Source organism: Phascolarctos cinereus, unplaced genomic scaffold, assembly GCF_003287225.1.
Source record: "Phascolarctos cinereus isolate Bilbo 61053 unplaced genomic scaffold, phaCin_HiC Scaffold_726;HRSCAF=1367, whole genome shotgun sequence".
NCBI classification, from domain to species: domain Eukaryota; kingdom Metazoa; phylum Chordata; class Mammalia; order Diprotodontia; family Phascolarctidae; genus Phascolarctos; species Phascolarctos cinereus.
Window position 1 is genome coordinate 87764933 of NW_027556098.1, and position 22510 is coordinate 87787442.

A 22510-nucleotide genomic window follows, 5' to 3' on the forward strand; every position below is an offset into this window, starting at 1 on the left:
TGTATAGTTATTGCTTCATTTTTTTCTACTTGTATCCCCATCATCATACCCAGTGCCTGGCACATAGAAGGGATTTGGTAAATTCTAGTTGATTTATTGACCTAAACAAAGTCCACTGTCTTCCCAGGGCATGTATTCAGAACATATGGGGATCCTCTAAAATCCTTTCAGATTGGATGAATGCTACCTATCTGTCATGATTCGTGATACTACCAGGTGGAATCTAGGAAGCATTCCTAGGGGTTATGAAAGAACTGGGCAAAACAATTGAAGATCCTAGGAGTAGGGTGCTGCTTTCATCAATATTGCTGATTGATGGTAGAGGATTCATAAAAGAAAAGCAGATCTTGAAAATTAAGATCTGGCTAAGGAGATACTGTTTGAAAAGAGATTTGGACTTCTGAACTATGGGTTAAAATATAGGAAGGATGGGCTCATAGCAAGAGATGGAATGCACCCAACATGAGTTGATAAAAACATATTTTCCTACAGTCTTGTGAATTTTCTTTAGGACTTTAAATTGAAAAGAGAGCAGGTCTAATTATTATTATTACACTTAAAGCTGATAAACCTAGTAACAAAGGGAATAGCAGGTATAATGTAAGAAGATGAGCAGGAGTAAATCACTGAAAACAATATCCAAGAAGAGTTATTATTGCTTATATAGGACCTAAATCCCTAATTAGAAATTCTGACATTCTCTTATCTAACCGAAACTGCCTATCATTCCATCTATGCCTCACTCTTCCAAAACCTGTTCTTTGTGCATGTGGAGCACGTTGCTCATGACCCTAATTTTTATTTCACTAGCCTCCCTCTCAAACATCAACCCAATAGTTAGTCTTTTCAACACTATGCTGTCCTCTGTTCCTGAACCCCTTGCCGCTCTGTTCTATTGCTCCTCTTTTGTCAAGCATCAGCCTCAGATTACTTCTACGATCCATGTCTTCTGTTACTGCTCGCAAGCCACTGAATACAGACAGAGGAAGTCTCACAACCCTGCTGAAAAAATTTATGTTATCCAATCTCAGCCGGATCTTCATTGCAGCAGGGCAGATCTTTTAATCCTCTCTAAATGAGTTCCTATCTCGCTCCCCACAGTAGCTATTACAAACCTTGTCTTCCTCCTCAAACTCTCTACTGATCCCAATCATGCCATCTTCTCCCCATTTTCCCTCCCACCCCGCTGCCCCTGCCACTGTCACCTCAGTTCAGGATTCTCTGTTTTTAAGTTTATTGAAAAAAAAAATTGGGGGCATTTGATGTGAGCTCTTTCTTCTTCTATTCTCTTTATCATAAAAACCCTTACTATCTCCCACCCTCTCTTCCTTTTTCTCAATCTCTCACAAAGGGATGGCCCTTTTCCTTGTCAAGGCCACTCCCTTTATGTGAGTACTTCATCCTATCCCTTCCCATCTTCTCTTGTATATTGCATCCTGTATCACACCCTCTCTAGCTTATCTTCACCTTCCCCCAATCAACTGGTTCCTTCCTTACTACCTCCAAATATTGCCAAAAGACCTGATGCTTATAAATCCTTTATTTAGATCCTACCATATCCTCAAGCTATCATACAATATCTCTCCTCCATCTCTCAGCTAAATTCCTCAAAAATTTTAGCTATTCTTAGTTATTGTCGCTATTTCCTTTCCTCTCATTCACTTATTCCTTAACCCTTTTCAATCTGGCTTCTGCCTTCATCACTCAACTTAAACGCTGTCTCCAGAGTTATCAGTGGTCTCTTAATTCCCAGATTTGATGTTCTTTTCTCAGTCCGAATCCTTCTGGATTTATCTGTTGCATTCGATGCGGTTGACCGCCATTCTATTGGATACTTTCTCCACTCTGGGTTTTGGTGATGTTACTCTCTCCCAATTTGCTTCCTATACATCTGATCACTCCTCACATTGTTTTGCTAGTTCATCATCCATATCACTTCCTCCAACCATGAACATTCCCCAAAGTTTTGTCCTAGTCTCTTCACTTCTTCCTCTATATTTTCTCTCAGTAACTTTAACTATCATTTCCACAGGGATGACTCCCAATTTTACATATACAGCACCAGTCTTTCCCCTAAGCTTCAGTCCTACATCACCAGCTGCCTATTGAACATTTCAAACTGGATATCCTGGAGACATCTTGAACTCAACATGTCTAAAACAAAGCTACTTAAACTCTCTTCTCTTCCTAACTTCACTTTTTTTCTCTTGAAGGTACTACAGTCCTTCCAGTCTCCAAGGCTTGTGATCTCAGCGTAATAGTAATATTTATTTTATATTTATATAACCATAAATATAAATTTATATATAAATGTTTATTTTATAATAGTTACTTGTTTATATCCAGTAATATTTTTGATTCTTCTCTCCACATGTCTAATCAGTTGCCAAATTTTGCCATTTCTATCTTCGCAACATCTCTTTCATTGAACCCCTTCTCTCTACTCACATAGCTAACATCTCAGTTCACTTAGATTATTGCAACAGCCTTCTAATTGTTCTCCTTGCCTCCATTCTCCTCCAGTCCAGCCTGTACACTATTGTCAAAATTATTTTCCTTAAGCTCACGCATCTGACCATGTGATTCCCTTCTTTAATAAACTCTTGTGGTGACCTATTGCCTCTAGGATCAAATACAATCTTTGTTCAGCCTTTAAAGCCCTATACAACCTGGTCCCAACCTATCATTCCATCTTCATTGGACATTACTCTTCTTCCCACACTCCATGATCCAGCCAACCCAGCCTTCTTTCTGTTTCTCGTATATGAAGCTTCACCTCCAGTCTCCAAGGCCTTTGGCACTGGCTGGTCCACATGCCTGGAATTCACTGCCTTCTTTCCTTTGACTCCCTCCTTACCCAGAGAATCCCTCTTCTTTTGAAATGCAGCTTAAGCTCCCAACTTCTTGCATGAAGCCTTTCCTGACACCCCTCCCCCAACTAATAATGCCCTTCCTCTCTAATTACCTTTTATTTAACTGCTTTTTATATATTTGTATTTGTTCACTTTGTATTTATGTTGTATACATTTTTATATGTATTTGTTGCCTCTCCCCCTTCCTCCATTAGCATTAGCATTTAATTTCCTTGAGAGTAGGGATTATTTCACTTTTTGTACTTATCTTTGTACTTATTTATTTCAAACAGTTCAGAGAAGGGATAGGGAGGATCAAATGCCTTAATATTTTGTAGGAGAGAATCTGAAAAATGAAATTCCAAAGACATGAGAGAAATGATTCATTGAGGAGGAAAAAGGGAGTTGCCTAAAGAGAATGATGTGGATTTGAGGTACTCTGACTCAATGTCCATCAAAGTAGGTATTTAATAAATACTTGTTAATTGTTGATTGATTAATAATTAACTTCAGATTACAATATAACATGTATAAATATGGGTAATAAACATACTGAACTAGAGATACTAATAGAAAGGAAAATCTGACCTCACATATTTCACTGAGATTTAGTGGGATGAAATTCATTATTGACATTTGGGATAAGAAAAATGAAAGACAAATACCCTCTCTAGAAAATGTACACTTAGGAATTATCCTGGGTCCTCATTGTCATCCACTTATGAGGATTTTGCTCTGACAATGAAGACATGACTATGAAAGGTGGAAATATTTCTATAAACATGTGGGGATGATTCACTCAGTCATGACTCAATGGTCTGCTCAAATACCTGAGCCAGAGTAATGGAATTAGTCTTTAAAAGAAAGAATCAGAGCTAAAAGATGCAAATGAGAGAGAGACAACACACAGAAATTTGGTTTTCTTGTGAGAAAAATCTGAGCATCTTTAAGACTTCTCCAGGAAGGTTTGTCTCCCCAGAAAAGGAATTACATACCACCAGGAAAGAAGGAAAACACGTAATACCAGAGATGACATTGTTTGGAGGCTGTGATAGAGCTATGAGTAATCCCTGGGGCATGTTGGGAGTTGCAGGAATGTTGGTTGCCAACAGTGGTGAAAGGAAGTGATTGAAGAATGGAGGAAACTCCTGGAGAAGTGGAAGAATTTAGGAACAAAATCTCCGGGACACTGAGGAGGAATTCCTGGGAGATGCTGAGTTTCCTCCTGAAGGAAAGAAGAAATTTCTGGAAAACATCAAATTCTCAGACCACACAGAACTGTTACCAAGGAGCAGTAAGATACACAACTACTTAAATCTTTCCCTCTACTAGTATTCTGAGTTATGCTGACTGTGCAGGTCTGGGAGGAAGGGGGTCACTGCCGTGGCAAATCCCAGTCTTTTCCCCTATTGTCTGCCTTAAAACCCACCCTAATGTTTTAAGTCAGTAGGACTTATTGATATATATATTGATGTATGATATATATTGATAACCAGGGTTAGGGGAGTTGCTTGACTTACTAGTAACTCTGAATGTTTTTTTCCTTGTGGAGGGATGGAGGACCTCAACCACAAAGTAATATTAACAAGTCTGGAGGACTATATAGATCCCTGGGAAGGGTGGAGACCCCCAGAAGTGGAGGTGTAGTAGCATTGTATACAAAGAAGTTATACTCATGAGGAAATCCAGGGACTCAATGAGAAAACATGGTAGAGAGTATTTGAGTAAAGATCAATGAAAGGAGAAACAGAAGTCATTTCATTCTGGGTATACACTACCAATCCCTATCTCTATTTGGACTACTTGGACAGAAAAATGAAGAAGAGGAAATCCAGGTATTATTTGCCTTTGGTTGCACAGATTTCAAACCGTTCAGAGAAAGGATAGGGAGGATTGAACGCCTTAATGTTTTGTAGGAGTCAGTCAAAAAGAAGGGAATCTGAAAAATGAAATTCCAAAGACATGAGAAAAATGATTCAATGAGAAGGAAAAAGGGGAGTTGTCTAAAGAGAATGATGCGGATTTGATTTTTTTAGAAGTTGAAAGGATAGAGTCTGGCATAGGGACTGGATCTGTGAGTCCATTGATTTAAGGGATTCCCAGAAGGAAAACTCTCTGGAATGATGCAAGTGCAAATTTTCTGCAATTTACAGTTTTAGATCAACGTTTAGAGCAAAGAGAGGTTAAGTGACTGGCCTAAAGTCACATAGGCTGTGCAGATCAAAGGAGAGAAGATGGAAACGAGGGCAAGTAACTGAGAACAAATGCAAAGGAATACCAGGAAATTATGTCTGAGATTTTAAGTGACTTGCCCAGGGCCTCCCAGATCGTATCTGAAGAAGGATTCAAAACCATGTCTCCGGATACCAGATTTAAGGCTTTAGCCTTCAGGCCGTGCTCTTTCAGACTCCACATAAATCCACTCATCATTATTCTTCGGTCTTTCAGTGTGGCACCTAGTGGCACAGTGGACAGATCACTGGGCCTGGAATCAGGAAGAGCTGAGTTCAAATCCAGCCTCAGACACTTATTAGTTGTGTGAGCCAGGGCAAGTCACAACCTTGGCCTGCCTGAGGTTCCCACCTACCTCACAGAATTCTGGTGAGGATCAAATGAGATAATACTTATAAAGTACTTAGCATAGTTCCTGGCACATAGTAGGTGCTATACAAATGCTGCTTCTCTTCCCGGCCTTCTTTGGTCTAGTTATTCAGCCAATCCTGAAGCCAGCTAACAATAGCCACCTGAGTAGTCCAGTAGATAGAGTTGGGCTTGGAGTCAGGATAGACTTCAATTCAAATCCAACCTCAGATACTTCTTAGCTGTGTGACCTTGGGCAAATCACTTAACCTCTGCCTCAGTTTTGCAGTTCCTCTCACAAAACATTCCTTCTTCCATCTCCATGTCTGCATTGGCTGGATTGGATGGAATCGTGCTCCATTGGTTGGAATTCTTTTCCTCTTCCTTTATGTCTCTGGTTTCTTGGCCTCCTTCATGATGTCAGCTCAAAGCTCACCTTCTACAAGAAACCTTCCCTGGTTCCTTCAGCTGCTAATGCGTTCTCTGCTGAGATTACCTTCTATGTGCTCTGTACAGATCTTGTATATATCTAGTTATTTCTATGTCATCTGTGCAGTAGAATACCAGCCCCTTGAGCAGGGGATGTTTTTGTTTTTCTTTGCATATTTAGTGTCTGGCATATACTGTTATTCAGTTGTTTTTCAGTAGCGTCTGATTCTTTCTTGTCAGGGATACTGAAGTGGTTTGTCATTTCCTTCTCCAGCTCATTTTATAAATGAGGAAATTGAGGAAAACTGGGTGAACTGACTTGCCCGGGGTCACACAGCTGGTAAGTTTCTGAGGCCAGATTTGAACTCAGGAAGATGAGTCTTCCTGACTCCAGGCCCCACACTGTGTCCACTGCACCACCTAGCTGCCTGGCATATATACTGAGTCCTTAATAAATATTTATTGACGGACTCGTTGATTAGTTTGTTATTAAAGACAGTGAGTGGTTCAATTAGTGCTCCTTTGTGTTCTGAAGTCTTGAAGAGTCTGACAGGACTAATTGATTAAACAACAATAACAACAACAAGAAAATCACAAAAGGCAACCAATTAGAAACACCAATGCCATGACTGTTGGAGATGCTTCGGTGCAATTGATACTGACCACTCAGGCAGGCAAATCATGTGTTCATGAAATGGACTGGAGACATTAATGCTTTTATCACATGCCAGTATTGCATTCATAACAAAACTGGAAATAGATCTTACCAGTTATAGGTAAGAACTTCATACCATTTTTTTTTTCAATGACATACTCAGCTCTAAATTACATGATAGTATAGAACAGGTCAATGCAGAGCAATCGTAAGAAATAACTTAATTCCTAAGCCCAGGTTAGATGAAATAAAAATGTAAATGAAGTGTTTTTTAATCTGAAGAGGGAAAAGATAAAGAACTTGAAGGCATTGAAAATATACGCTTAACTCAAACTTCAGAAATACTACCTCCTAAAGAAACAGATTGGGAAAAATAATGCTGATGGGGGCAGCTAGGTGGCACAGTAGATAGAGCTCTGGCATTGGAATCAGGAGGACCTAAGTTCAAATTCAGCCTCAGACACTTGACACTTAACTAGCTGTGTGATCTTGGGCAAGTCACTTAACCCTGATTACCTCACCAAACAGAAAAACAGATGCTGATGTATTGAATGATCTTGAAAGGGAGGTGAGCATGCAGGATGGAATTTCAAAAATCCGTCCTTGAGTTTGATGGCATGAATTCAACTAATATACTAACTAAACCAAGACAGAATAATTTTTTAAACATGGATTGTCAGTTATAATCATCATGAATGAATGTGTTCTTCCATTATATCTGACAGAATTCAAAAACATTTCAGGACCCGCACAGAACAGTATGCAGCTAAGTGGCACAGTGGAAGAGTTTGGGGCCTAAAGTCAGGAAGACTCATCTTCATGAGTTCAAATCCTGCCTTAGACACTTACTAGCTGTGTGACCCCGGCCAAGTCACTTCACCTTCTTTGCCCCAGTTTCTTTATCTGTAAAATGAGCTGGAGAAGGAAATGGCAAACTGCTCTAGGATTCTTTCCAAGAAAACCCCAAATAGGGTCAGGAAGAATTGGATATGACTGAAATGACAGAACCACAACAGAACAGAACATGTAGCAGCTGTTGCCACAGTAAGAACCATAAGAGGAAAAGTGGAGTTAATCAGGAATAGTTCTAAGGATGGGCGTCAAATATCATCATGGAAGAAGTGATTTGAAAAAATTACTGAAGAGTTGTGGATAGACATTGGTAAATAGTATTGCCTCTGGGGTCAGAGGACCTAGGTTCAAATCCTGCCTATGATCCTTATTATCCATATGAAAGGGACAGTGAAGGAAACAAGCATTTATTAAGTACCTGCTATGTTCCAGGTGCTATGCTAAGCACTTCACAAATATCTCATTTGAGTCTCACAACAACCTTGTGAGATGGGTGTTATTATTGTCCTTATTTTGTAGCTGAAGAAACTGAGGAGGCAGGTTCTGATGTACCAACTAATTAACTGCCTTTGTATCACGTTGGACAAGTCACCTAGCTTCTTTAAGTCTGACTTTCCTAATGTATAAATCAAAGGGCTTGGACTAGATTTTTTTTCCCCCAGCTCTACATCTCTTATCCAGTGATCTATGATGCTTTGATTTCATTACTATCTAGTTGGGAGGCATAGTAGAAAAACACTGTACAGCTTGACTAACGGCAATGAAAAGAAACACATTGAGTGAATCCAGGAAACAAAAGTATATCAGAAATGTTTGGCACTTGTAATCATCAATGAAGAGCAAGTCAAATGGTTAAGGTGATAGAAGGTATCAGAGAAGCACAAAGAACAAAATAAGTAATTCAACACCAATCAAAAATTACATTACAGAGGCTTCAGAAACAAAGAAATGAGAGGAGAGGAGAAGAGAACAGTGGAGAGGGAGAGAGAGACAGAAGGAGAGAGAGAGAGAGAGAGAGAGAGAGAGAGAGAGAGACAGAGACAGAGAGAGAGAGACACACACACACACACAGAGAACCCCTGAAGGAGAAAGTGGAAAATTTCTGATCATCTATTTGGTCAAACATTTTGTCATCTATTCAGTCAACATAGATGCAAGTTGGATCAAACACGGAACAGAAAACCTGTTTTTCATCTTACGAACAACTGAAAGCTTACATGACAAGGAACCAGGTAACTGAAATTCAAGGTTCTGCAAAATTGGAAAGCAGGAGGTCCAGATAAGATGTGTAATTATTTTTTTCTTTCTTTTAACATTTAATTTTTATTTTTCTCAATTACATGTAAACAATTTTTTTAACATTTAAAAAAGTTTTGAATTCCATATTGTCTCCTTTCCTCCTTCCTTTCTTCCTTCCTTGAGAAGGAAAACAATTTGATATAGATTATACATGTGCAGTCATGAAAAAGATTTCCATATTAGCCATGTTGCAAAAGAAAACACAGACCAGACCAAACCAAATGAAATAAGAATAATAAAGAAAGTAAAAAAAAGTTGCTTTAATCTACATTCAGACTCATTTAGTTCTTTCTCTAGAGGTGGATAGTATTTTTTCATCATAAGCCCTTCAGAATTGTCTTAGATCACTGTATTGCTGAGAGTAGCTAAGTCATTCACAATTGATCATCATATAATATTGCTGTTATTGTGTATAGCGTTCTCTTGGTTCTGTTCATTTCACTTTGCATCAGTTCATGTAAGTCTTCCTAGGTTTTTCTGAAGCCATTCCACTCATCATTTCTTAAAGCATAATAGTATTCCATCACAATCATATACCGTAACTTGTTTAGCCATTCCTCAGTTGATGGGCATCCTCTCGGTTTCCAATTCTCTTCCACCAAAAAAAAAATAAAAAAATTTAAAAAAAATTAAAAAAAAGAGCTTCTATAAATATTTTTGTATGTATAGGTTAAGGGAGGATTTTTTTTTTAATTTTTAAGGTTACTTTATTTATTTATTTTTAGTTTTTAACATTTACTTCCACAAGATTTTGAGTTCCAAATTTTCTCCCCATCCTTCCCCTCCCCCCACTCCATGATGGCTTGCATTCTGATTCCCCCTTCACCCAATCTGTTCTCCCTTCTATTACCACCTCCCTTCTCTTATCCCCTTCCCCTTCTATTTTCCTATAGGCTAAGATAGATTTCTATACCCCTTTGCCTGTGTATCTCATTTCCCAGTTGCAAGATGTGTAATTCTTGTCACCAACAGTTTATAGTGGCACATGAATTATGAGCAGAACACTTTGCCAGCTTCCTCTCTTATAGAAGTCTGTTACCATCCTTCTGAAAAGACAGCATCACAAATTTATTTAAAAATACTTTTTTTTATTATTTACCAAAACTTTTCCCAGCATCCCTCTTCTTTCCCCTCTCAGAGAGCATTCTCATATAACAAATATTTTTAAAAATTTATTAGTTTTTCCCAATTACATGTAAAACATTCTTTTTTCAAATTTTGAGTTACAAGTTCTCTACCTCTCTCCCTTCCCTCCTCCCCAGTTGAGAAGGCAAGCAGGTAAATAATATTTAATTTATTCATCTATTTATTCACCTATTTATTTATTCATTTATTTATCCATTCATTCATTCATTCATTTATTTATTTATTTTTTCACTTATTCATTCATTTGTTTATTTATCTATCTGTTCATTTATTTATTTATCTGTTTATTCATTCATCTATTTATTTATTCATCTTTTTATTTATTTATTCATCTATTTGCTTGTTTATTTATTTATCTATCTATCTATCTATCCTCTATCTATCTGCTTATTTATATATTTATTTGTTTGTTTGGCAATTGGGGTTAAGTGACTTGCCCAGGGTCACACAGCTAGTAAGTGTCAAGTGTTTGGTCTGAGGCTGGATTTGAATTCAGGTCCTCCTGACTTGAGGGCTAGCGCTCTATCCACTGCACCACCTAGCTGCCCCCCAAATAATATTTTTAAAGACAAGAAAAAAAAGGAAAAAAACTCTAGCAAAACTGATCAATACACTCTAGCATATCATAATTTTGTGAACATGGGAAAGTCATAACCTCTCAGAGCCCCAGGCAACTTTCCAATACTATAAGCTACAAAATAGTTTCCAATCTGCAATGCTGGAGGAAATTTCTTCACCAAAAGCTTCCAACGCTAATGAAATCAAAAGTCCGGATCTATTATATGAATCCTAATAACTCATATATACCTAATGCTTCTCCTCTCAGCTATGGCTATGGCATTTTCCTTACCTTATTCTAGCAACTGTCCAAAAAATTCTTTGAAGGATAGCTAGAATTTGAATAGATATATATAGGAGGAAGAAAACCCACCCCAGGCAAAATGAATAGACTCATCAAAGGTGGGAATGGTCATGTAGTTTATTCGGCCAAGTATTTTTATATGCATTTCCCATAATTCACATTCATTATTCCATTTGATGTTCAAAATATTCCTTTGGGATGCACAGGACAGCTATAATTATCTCAGTTTTCCAAATGAGGAAACTGAGGCCCAGAGACTTTCTGAAATTGCCAAGATCACAAGCTAATTAGAGCTGAGACTAAAACCTAGGTTTAGAATTGGGGAGTCAATTTTATGGGAACAATGCTATAATTTGTCTCAGGCAATTGGCCAAATTACTTATGGAGGAATTTTGGGATGTTATTATTGGTGGTGTTTAGTTATGTTGTATTGATGTTACTGGAAAATTATGTTGGTTGGGGCAACGTTGTATGAGGTATGTCAGAATGATACTCAACTGAATACAGGTTTGGAAAAATGTTTAAAACTGCTGAAAATTGTAAACTCCTTGTGGATGGGGCTTATGTAAATTGTAAAGTTCGTGAGTGTAGGGATCTACTTTTTGGTATCTTCCACGGTGTATTTGACACAGTGCTTTCTACATAAGGCATAATAAATTTTGGCTCACCATAGGGTTTATTGCTGCTCACCAAAACCCCTCTGGGTGTGGAAGGATGATCATTCCCTTCAGAGTTACAGGGATAAAAAGAAACAGGTGCAGGAGAGGCCCAAGCAGTCCCAAGTTCCACTCACTCCTCCCAAATTCCCCCACTTCAGCTAGGTATGTTTCTAACATACTCTAACCAGCTTATTCCTCACCCTTCCCAAGTGACCTCCCTGTCACTTTTATTATACATTCTGCCCATACACCCTCCAAACCTGTCATCGTCAGGATTTGAACCCAAGTTATTTCACTGTGCATCAGAGCCAGGCTGAAGTCCTTAGAAGTCAAAGTCACTTGGTTCTGGTGTTGCTCTTGATTGTGTCTCTACGGAGGGGCATTTAACAGTTAAGCACAACTGATTTCTTCTCTTACTCTCTGTTGCCCAAGTTGGGGAGGGAGCTGAGTGTATACAGATAGCCTTCCTGCACACATCCAAGTAGCCATCTACTACTCTGTCATCTTCTACCAAGGCCACCAACCCTCCATCCTTTATAATTGTTGTTGTTGTGTATAACTCTTTGTAACCTCAACTGGGCTTTTCTTGGCAAAGATAACAGTTATGGTTTGCCATTTTCTTCTCCAGCTCATTTTTACAGCTGAGGAAACTGAGGCAAACAGCATTAAGTTACTTGCCCAGGGTCACACATAATGAGGGTGCGAGGTCAGATTTGAACTCAGGAAGATACGTGTTCCTGATCCCAGGCCCACTACTCTATCCATCGTGCCAGCTATTTGTCCCCATCCTTCATAGTAGTACCAGTAAAAGATGTATTTGACTCTCAATTAGAAGTGGATAACCTGTGATTAAAGGTGGAATAGGAAATGAATAGTGAAGTGTAAGTATGTATGTTGAGGGTGTGTAGGTAGAAACTGTTTCTTTCGTTCTTTTCTCTCTGACCATTTGTTACTACCCTCTCCCCTTCCAACCAGGCATCTGGACTAAGAAGTGCAAATACAATTTTTTTTTGCTTTTAAATTTAGAAATTTATTCTGTTTAATGTACATGCTTTATATAGCTTTATTTAAAAAACAAAACAAAATTAAAAAAAGACCAAACTCCCCCCCAACAACAAAAAAACCAAAATATGATGGTGAAAACATGACAATATCCAAAATTGAGATCCTTCCACTTTTCAAAAACAAGGGCTTTTTCTTACCCTACAGGAAAATAGGGAAGGGGATGGGGGGGGAATGATAGAGAGGAGGGCAGATTTGGGGAGGGGGTAATCAGAAGCAAACACTTCTGAGGAGGGACAGGGTCAAAAGATAGAATAGAATAAAGGGAGGGGTGGAATAGGATGAAGGGAAATATACTTAGTTTTTCATAATATGACTACACATGTATAACCTATATTGAGTTGCTTGCCTTCTCAATGAGGATGGGTGGGGAGGGAGGAAAGGAGAAAACTTGGAACCCAAAATTTTAAAAACAAATGTTAAAAATTGTTTTCACGTGCAACTGGGGAATAAAATATACAGGCAATGGGGTATAGAAATCTATCCTATCCCACAGGAAAATAGAAGGGGAAGGAAATAAGAGAAGGTGGGGGAGATAGAAGGGAGTGCTGACTAAGGGAAGGGGTATTCAGAATGCATGTTGTCTTAGGGTGGGGGAAAGATATGAGATGGGGAGACAATTTGGAACTCTAAATCTTGTGGAAGTGAATGTTGAAAACTAAAATAAATAAATTACTAAAACAAAAACAAGAGCTCTGAAAGTTGAACTTACCAACTGGAAGAACCTTAAAAAGACAAAAATTATTAATGGGGCCATGATATCATTTCACAAACAGAATTTTATGCAACTGAAGGAATCTTTCTGGGGCATAATTGTCCTTACAAGCAAATGGGGGGTGGAAGAAGAAGACAGGAAAAGATGAAATTCCAGTGTTCCAAATCAGCTAGTTCCATCAGCATAAACTCACAGTGTTGGGCAAGGACCACAAAATGCTCCCAGGGCAAGCAATTTAGAGGAAAATGGTGGGGAGGCTGCAGGGAGAGATTTTGGGATTCAGGACACCAGGCTTTAGATGGGGAGAGACCCCTTCCCATGTCAAAAAAGACAGAAACTCTTCTACAAGCCTACTGGAGAGTCAACAATTCAATTTAATTCAAAACAACAAACATTATTAAGTGTCTACTAAGGTAGACACTCTGCTAGGCACTAGAAATACGAAGACAAGAATGAAACAGTTCCTGCCCCTAAATAGCTTACCTTCTCCTGGTGGGAGAATGTAAAGTGAACACAAAGTGCATTCATACAAAGTACTTTCAAGAGGCTGAGTGTGCCAATAGTTGGGTGGTGGCAGAACACTTAATGTAGCTGCTCCATGAGCCAGCATGGGTGGTGGAGCAGGGTGGGAGGACCTAGAGCAGGGAAGAGCTTGCTGGTGCTTTAGAAAGAGTGCTGACATGGAGTCAGCAGGACCTGATTTCCAATTCTACCTCCCACAATGACTGGTTCTGTTGCCTTGGGCAAGTCACGTAACTCTCCTTCAGTCTCAGTTTCCTCTTTTGTAAGAAGAGAGGATTAGATATGATGTCTTCTAAGGTCCCTTCCAGGTATAATTCTATGATCTTATAAACTCTCATTTGGAGTACTGCCACCAGAGAGATTGCTTTCCTAGACTAGAGAAGAAAATTCCACCAAGTAGTTTCATATTTTAAGTAATTATTCTTGGGTCAGCTAGGTGGCACAGTGGATAAAGCACCGGCCCTGGATTCAGGAGGACCTGAGTTCAAATGCGACCTCAGACACATAACACTTACTAGCTGTGTGACCTTGGGCAAGTCATTTAACCCCATTGCCTAGCCAAAAAAAAAAAAGAAAAAAAAGAATAATTATTCTTATTAAACATATGATAAGTTAGCTATTTCTAACTGCTGAAGGAATAGGCAGTACTTTCTAAAGTGGGAAAAGTCCTGCTGCCATACCTTAGTTACCACTCTGCCTAGACTGTCAGAAGTCTGAGGCTCAGCAAAATATTTCCTTGCAATATCCCTGACTTCACTTTGTTGTTCAGTAGTTTTTTCAGTCATGTCCAACTTTACATGACCCTATTTGGGGTTTTCTTGGCAAAGATGCTGGAGTAGTTTGCCATTTTCTTCTCCAGCTCATTTTACAGATGAAGAAACTGAGGCAAAACAGGGTTAAGTGACTTACCCAGGGTCACACAACTAGTCTGAAGTCTGATTTGAATTCAGGTCTTTCTGATTCTAGGCCTACCGCTCTATCTACTGAGCCACTTAGTTGCCTTGATTTCACTTCTAATTACATGTTAATTCAAACCCCTGTCTCCCATTTTTACTCAAGAAGGAGATATACTGTCTTCCAATTCTCAGTACCTCTTCCCTCTTCTTCACCTTCAAGTAAGTAAATGAATGTTGACTTAACCGATCACTGTGATAGGTCAATGATCTCTGTTTCAATTCCAGAACATTGTGTGAAACTCAAATTTTTTCAATCTGTAAACATGTAAAAATAGCTATTATTTAAAGGGGTCCTGTTATGAATTGTTCTGTAAAATGAATAATCACCCACCAATTTTTTTTATATAAATCCAGATTTTTGTGTTTCAGTCTAAAGTAAGCAGCCCATGTAGTACATTTTGGTATGTGCTCAAGAAGATAAAGACTGAAGTCTATAACCAATACCAACCTTATACAATATTCTGTATAAATTTAAAAGTAAGTAAAATTTGCTTTCATAGGTTCATTATTCCTTATCCACACACACCCTTTCTTATGTCAGTGATACCTGGTCCTCTGAGCCCCCTGGCTTCCATTTGTCCACATGCTCAACTTCCCCCTCAAGGACTGCTCTTGTCCTTCAGCTCTAATGAATATTAGTCTCAGGAAATAACCTCATGAACTAATTCATACAGAGGTATAAACCATTATTAGAGCCTAACTTTATTTTTTAAACTTTCTCAGGGAATATTTACAGGTTAACAAAGAACAAAGACTTTGTGTCAAAGGAATGAATCTCAAATAAGTGGAATTTTCAGTATCAGCAATCAGTAGAGGAAGTAATTTACTTTTTTGGGGGAGAGAGAGGGAGGAAGGTAGAGAGGTACAGACTATTTTTTTTCAGCTTTTTAGTGTGATTTTTTTTCCAGGGACACTGGTATAATTGATGATGCAATTTAAAATTAAGTGCCCTTAGTTACAAATTCTTAGTATTTGTGATCCATTTATGCATCCAGTTGAAGAGAGCCTTCCTCCTAAATACCTAAGACATAAGCTGAATGAAATGAAATAATTCTACTTACTGAGATTGTTTTTCCAATCTTGTTTTTGAATAGATTTTTATTAATATGTTTTGTTTTAATATGACCTAAATTCCTCCATATATCTTTCTCACTTCCTCTCCCAGAGCCATTCCTTATAACAAGAAATTTTTTTAAACAAAAGAAAAAAGAGGAAAAGAGAAAATTAAAAAGAAAGGAAAAAAATTAAAAAAAGAAAAGGAAAAAAATTAAGCAAAACCAATCAACACATCAAAAAAATCTGATGTTACATGTATCTTTCACACCAGAGGACTCTGACCTCTGCAACAGAGCAGGCTGAAACTCTTGTCACATCTTTTCTTAGGGACTTTATAATTTAGTGACATTCAGTTTCAATTTTTTTCCCCCATTTACATTGCAGCCATTGTGTGTATTGTTTACTGGCTTTGCTTACTTTGCTTATATCAGTTCATATTTTCCCATAATACTCTTTATTCATCCTGCTTCTAATTTCTCATAGGACAGTAATAACCAATTACTTCCATGTATCATAATTACAAATCTGTTTTGTAGAAATTAATATGATATTTGTGCCAGTGGGTAAGATCTTTGAGTCCATCTATTGGTCACGGTGGTAGATACAGGGCTATTCTATGAGGTACTAATCTGAGTAGCAGAAAGTCATTGGTGTTCTTTCAGAGAATACCAGAATGTTTAAGAAGGGACCTTAGAGCCCATCAAGGTGACCAGCTTCCTTATTTTACAGTTAAAGAAAGTGAGCCTCACACTTCCCAGTTGACAAATAGTCATGAATAGTTTTCAGAGGAAGAAATCCAAGCTATCAATAGCCATGTGAAAAAAAATGCTTTACTAATACAGATATGCAAATTAAAACAACTTTGAAGTACCACTTCACACTGCTCAAATTAGTTAAAATGACAAAATCAGAAAGTGACAAATGTGGGAGGGGATGTCTGAAAATAGGTACACCATAGCACTGTTTGTGGAACTGTGAAATAGTCTAGCCATTCTGGGAAATAATTTGGATCTACATTCAAAGGCCTATAAAACTATACATACCCTTTGACCCAGTGATACCACTACTAGGTCTGTATCCTAAAGAGATGAAAGAAATAAAAGCACCTTTACTTAGAAAAATATTTATAATAGCTTTTTTTTTTATGGCTAGGCAATGGGGTTAAGTGACTTGCCCAGGGTCACACAGCTAGTGAGTTTCAAATGTCTGAGGTGGGATTTGAACTCAGGTCCTCCTGACTCCAGGGCTGGTGCTCTATAGACTGCACCACTTAGCTGCCCCATGACAATTCTTTTTGTAGTGGTAAAGAATTGGAAACTGAGGGGATGCCCATCAATTGGGGAGTGGCTGAACAAGTTATGGTATGTGACTTTAATGGAATATTATTGTACTGGAAGAAATGATAATGGGAAGAGGGTTGCTGTCCTCAAGGAACTTATTCTTTCTTCACTAAACCTTAGACCAAGATTGGTGGTTTCTGCTGGGTTTTCCAGGGGAGAAAAGAGTCAGTCAATCAATAAGCATTTATTAAGTAGCTATTATATGCCAATCACTGTGCTAAGTTCTGGGGATACAAAGAAAGGAAAAAAAGAGTCCTCGTTTTTAAGTAACTCCCAGTGTAATTTTGTTGTTCAGTTGTGTCCCACTCTTTGTGATCCCATTTGGAGTTTTCTTGGCAAAGATGCTGTAGTGGTTTGCCATTTCCTTCTCCAGCTCACTTTACAGATGAGGAAACTGAGGCAAACAAGGTTAAGTGACTTGCCCAGGGTCACATAGCTAATAAGTGTCTGAGGCTGTTATATGAACTCAGGAAGATGAGTCTTCTTGACTTCAGGCTCTGTCCACTTTATCCACTGCATCACCTAGTTGCCTTCATATTGTCATAGGGGAGACAATATGCAAACAGATATAAACAAAATGATGATAAATAGGATAAATTGGAGATAATCAACAAAGGGAAAACATTAGCACTTTTTAAAGGGGATTGGTAAAGATACATGTATATATACATATATAAAATATACATAATAATATATATAATAAAATATACATAACAATATATACACATATATACATGCACACGTATATCTATACATATGAAATTTGGCAGAGGATGGGATTTTAGTTGGGACCTGAAGGAAGCCACTGAAGCTAGAGGACAGAGATGAAGACGGAGAAAATTCCAGCCTTCAGGGACAAGCCTAGAGTGAGGAGAAGGAGTCTTGTATGAGGAAAACAAGAAACACAGTGTCACTGTTTCATAGGGTAAGTGGAGAGGAGTAAGGTATAAGAAACTTGGAAAGGTAGGGAGGGGTGATGTTATGAAGAACTTTAAAGCCAAACAAGGATTTATATTTGATTCTGAAGGGAGCCGCTGGAGTTTATTGAACAGAGAAGTTACGTGGCCAGACTTCGGCTTTACTAAATTCAATTCGGCAGCTGCATGGAGGATGGATTGGAATGGGGAGGGGACCGATAATCCAGATGTGAGATGATAAGCACCTCAATAGGGTGGTGACAGTGTCAGATGAAAGACTCCCCTTTCTGAGTTCAAATCAGGCACGTGATACTCTCTAGCTGTGCGACCCTGGGCAAATCACTTAACTCTGTTTGCCTTAGTTTCTTCATCTGTAAAACGAGCTGGACAGCAACAATAACAAAATCATAACATAGAGATTTTCTAATCCATGGGAGCTAAAGAAATCACCGAGGGAAATAATATTAAGAGAGAAGAGAGGAGGTCCCACGACACCCAAAGTTAGGCTGGAGGAAAATTCAGCAGAGGAGAGAATCCTTTAAGATGAATTACTCTTTTAATCCCACCGAATTTCTCTCCTCTTCCCTTCATGCCCTCCTCCAACTTTGTTTCCCTCTCCTTCATAAAATTAAGAGCTAGAAGGATTATGAGAAATAGGGTTCCATGTGCCACGTGAACCTCGGACATTCTTGATGCCCAGGACCCATAGGACTTCTCTGTCTTTGAATTAGGTAAGGAAAGTGACCTGGGACCTTGGGAGAGATTTGCTTGGGGCTGACTTGGGTGGTAAAGGGTGGAGGGATGGAGGGCGTGTGCTGCTCGGTTATCCACCTCCCATCTGTGCTCAGAGGTGGTACTGAAAACATCCTGTTCAAACAAAAAGGCTTGCAAACTTCCAGCGCTGGCTAACAGGATGTGCAGATAAGCGTCTGCGCGTTTGAAGACCGGCTCGGTCAAGCCATCCCCTCCGCAAGCGCCCTCTCGCCTCTTCCCCGGGCTGTCCCCCAGCTAGCTCCCCTAGCCCCGCGCCTGGCTCTGCTTTCCCATTCCCCATCCCGTGCTCCGCCTCCCCGCCCTGCTGTTAGTGCCACATCACTGGCCGCGCCTGCAGAGCCCGCTCTCCGTCTGTAGAGGGAGGCTGGAGAGCCGCAGTTTAGCCGTGGGCTGGAGATGGAGGGAGAGTGGCGGGAAGAGGAGCCAATCAGAGAGCAGGGAGCAATCGTAGCCACCAATGAGCTTGGGCCGTTGCCAGCCGCGGCAGTCCGAGTCCTTGCCAGGGGTGCGGGCAAATGAAGCACATCTGGGCAGTTGCGCGGCGCGGCTTGAGGGCTGTTACATTTCCCCTTGGTTAGTTTCCAGCTCACTCTGCGTTCTCTCCCTCTGAACATTTAGTGACTTATTGCCTTCCCCAAAGAAGAAGTCGAGGACCCAGGCTGAAAACTTTTCCCAGAGAAATGGGACTAAGCACCTAATTTAATTTTCTTCAGGTTTTAAGAGCAACAAGAGCAGAATCAGCCCCATCAACAAAAGCCCAGCTATTGTCTGGTTTTAAATTGACTATAAAGACTGAGTCGTAAAGAAACTGACAAGTTAGGTAAGTTGTGTTTTTTTTGGGGGGGAGTGCGGGGGGGGTGTTGTTGCGTGCCTTGTGTATTGTGTTTCTAATGCTAATTTTTAGTTGTGAGTGGTGGCCGCTATCTTCTCACTAGCGCTTTCCCTGGTTGATGAAGGGGAGAAAAACGCTGCTTTGTGCCAGAAACTGCACAAACTTTCCCCCCCTTCCTTCTGTCTCTTCTTATTTGCTAATATCTTTTCCCTGTCCCCCACCCCACCCCTCACCTACACTCCTAATCCGCTTCCCCCCATGTTGGGAAGAAAGGCAGACGTTTTATTAGCATTTTGTAGTAAATGACCCCTAACTCTGAAGTTGGATGTACAGTACTTTTTTTTTCTTTTCTTTTTTTTTTTTTAAGCAGAGAATGAAACTTGTTCATTTAATTATACCTCTGCTGTCCTCTTCTTTTTAGGCTGTGATTCTCAGCACTTAGCACAGTGCCCGGAACATAGAAGGAGCTTGGTAAATGCTTGTTGACTGACTCATTGATGTAAATACATCAATCCTTTTGGAGGATTGAGGCAATTATAGAAATAGGATAGACACAATTTTTGCTTTAATTATCTGAATATTTTAGGTTAAAGCGCTTTAAACTTTAATCATTTAAATAATTGCTGTGATTTTCCACTACATTTCAGTGTAGATACAAGCCTGAAGATTTCCCCTACCCTGCTAATGTCACTATTTTAAATGCACACACATTTAATAGAAGAAAGTGCATATTGTTTATCAATATCCTTTTAAAAGTAGTTTAAATATGGGATGCTGTAAGATTAATGATTAAACTTGACTAGTAAATACTTATGATTGTACATATTCGTATTTAAATATTTAAGAAGGTATTAGGAATAGTTGGATGATTTGAACAAACTGAGGCTTGCCCTCTTTGAGACACCTAGAACCATAGGTTTTTTTTTTCTGTCTGTAATATTCAGTTTCTTATTTGGGATATTTTTTATATAATAGTCTAAGAAGTCTGATCTGTAATTTCTGAGTTAATTGAAGTAGGAGGGAATTTCTATACTTTGAAAGCATGTGTGTTTTTGTTACCCCCCCCCAAAAAAAAGGTAGACGAAAAGAATGAAGCAACTGAGATGGTCATCACTGATGCAGTTCAAGGAATAGATGTCACTGATGATCCCTCCTCAGCTGTCACTGTCACCTGGATATCCTTCTTGCAATTAAGTAATCACCACTGAAACCCATCCCTCCCTTTTTTGGGCTGCTGCATCCTTCTACTTTCTATTTTGTTTATTTGTTTGATTTTTTCCCCCCTTCTTTCCATCAGTAATTGAATGCTGGGAGGGGATGTAAAGGAGAGACTGGGCACTGAGTCAGCCCACTGAACTTTTTGCCAGTTGTCTCCTGGAAACTCCACCTAGTGACCTGTTTTCAAGGCAAGTTGCCCTGTGTACTTTGTGGAAACAATTCACAAAATATCAGCCCTGGAAGGGACCTTGGAGATAATCTAGTGGTTCAATACCCCATCATTCTTCTTTCTGGCCCTCCTCATGTGGTAAAAGAGAAATGTGGAGCCCAGTAACTTGGATAAGGTCATATGGTTAGAACTTGATTGAGTGGTGGTAAAGAAATAGCTTATTTAGCCCTATTTGAAAGATTCACATATTGGTATAATATTACTTTTAACCTTAATTTTTTCAATTACTTTAAAATATAATGTCATTTGAATTCTTTAAAATATACAGTTTCATTTAAAATAAGTTTCTATTTTGAACTCTCTTGTTTTTTCTAGTTGTAGTTCATGAACCTCCCCTCCTCCAAACCTTCCTGCTTCTCATCAATCATTCAGTAGAGTTAATTAGCAAAAGCATGCAGCATATCTAGCTTTGAATTACAATATTAGACGCCCATTTTGGCTGGTGTATAGTGTAAGTGGAAGGTGGTAATATGAGACAAGGTGGGGCATATAGCGTGGTGCTAGATTGTGGAGAGCATTGAAGGTCAGATATAGGAATTTGAACTTAGCAAATCATAGAGAGCTAATGAAGAGTTTTGAGCAGATGAATAATGTGTGAAAAGAGGGATAGTTATAATAATGATACTAATAGCTACCATTTTTATAGCACCTACTGTGTGCTAAGCACTGTGCCTAAGCACTTTACAAATATTATCTCATTTGATCCTTAAAGCTGCCTTGGGAAGTAGGTGCTATTATTATCTCCCCTTTACAGATGAGGAAACTGAGGCAAACAGAGGTTAAATGTCTTGCCCAGGTAGCATAGCTAGTAAATATTAGAGGCCAGATCTGAACTCAGGTCTTACTGACTCTAGGCCCAGCACTCTATCCACTGTGCGTTCCTCTCAATGCATATGGAAGAAACATTTGAAAGGGGTTGGAAGAACAGTTTGGAAGGGAAGAGAGCAGAGGTGGTAGGACTTGTTAGCAGGCTATTAGAATAAGCCAGTCAGGTAGTAATGAGACCCTGTACTAAAGTGATGCAGTGGTAACAGATGAAGGGATGGATGTGAGAAGTTGAACCTGTGGGTCTTGGTAACTGGTTGTCTATGTGAGGTGAGGGAGAAGGAAGGGAAAGGAAGAGGCAAAGTCACCCCCTCCCCCATCAGGGTCTGGTTTTTTTTTTTTTTGGTGAGGCAATTGATTGGGATTTAGTGACTTGCCCAGAATCACACAGCTAGTAAGTGTTATGTGTCTGAGGCCGGATTTGAATTCAGGTCCTCCTGACTCCAAGGCCAGTACTCTATCCACTGTGCCACCTTAGCTGCCCCATTCCATCAGGGTCTGAAACATTGGAGATAGTAAATAGTGGTGCCATAGATAGAAAATTGTGAAATCAAAAGGGAAATCAGGTTCAGGGGAAAAGATAGTGAGCTTATTCTTCGAGATGTTGCTGAGCTTGAGGTACTGGGCATTTGAGTGGTGCTGTCCTATAGGTAATTAGAGATTAAAGGCTTATAGATTTTAGAGCTAAACTAGAAGTCATCCTTTGTCTGAACCCAGGTTCCCAGTCTCT

At 39.2% G+C, this 22510-nt stretch overlaps 1 protein-coding gene across 2 annotated transcripts in view; it reads left to right on the plus strand.

Annotated features, from left to right (window-relative positions):
* The first annotated feature begins 19029 nt into the window (after positions 1-19029).
* The window catches only part of TMEM45A (transmembrane protein 45A), a 99752-nt gene continuing 96271 nt past the window's right edge, over positions 19030-22510 (plus strand). The window contains exons 1-2 of one of the 2 annotated variants that reach the window (XM_078146655.1): positions 19030-19249; positions 19390-19496. The gene's annotated coding sequence lies outside the window, so the exon portion shown is untranslated. Of the gene's footprint in view, positions 19497-22510 lie in introns of both variants that reach the window. The other variant, XM_020999937.2, reaches the window with a different exon arrangement.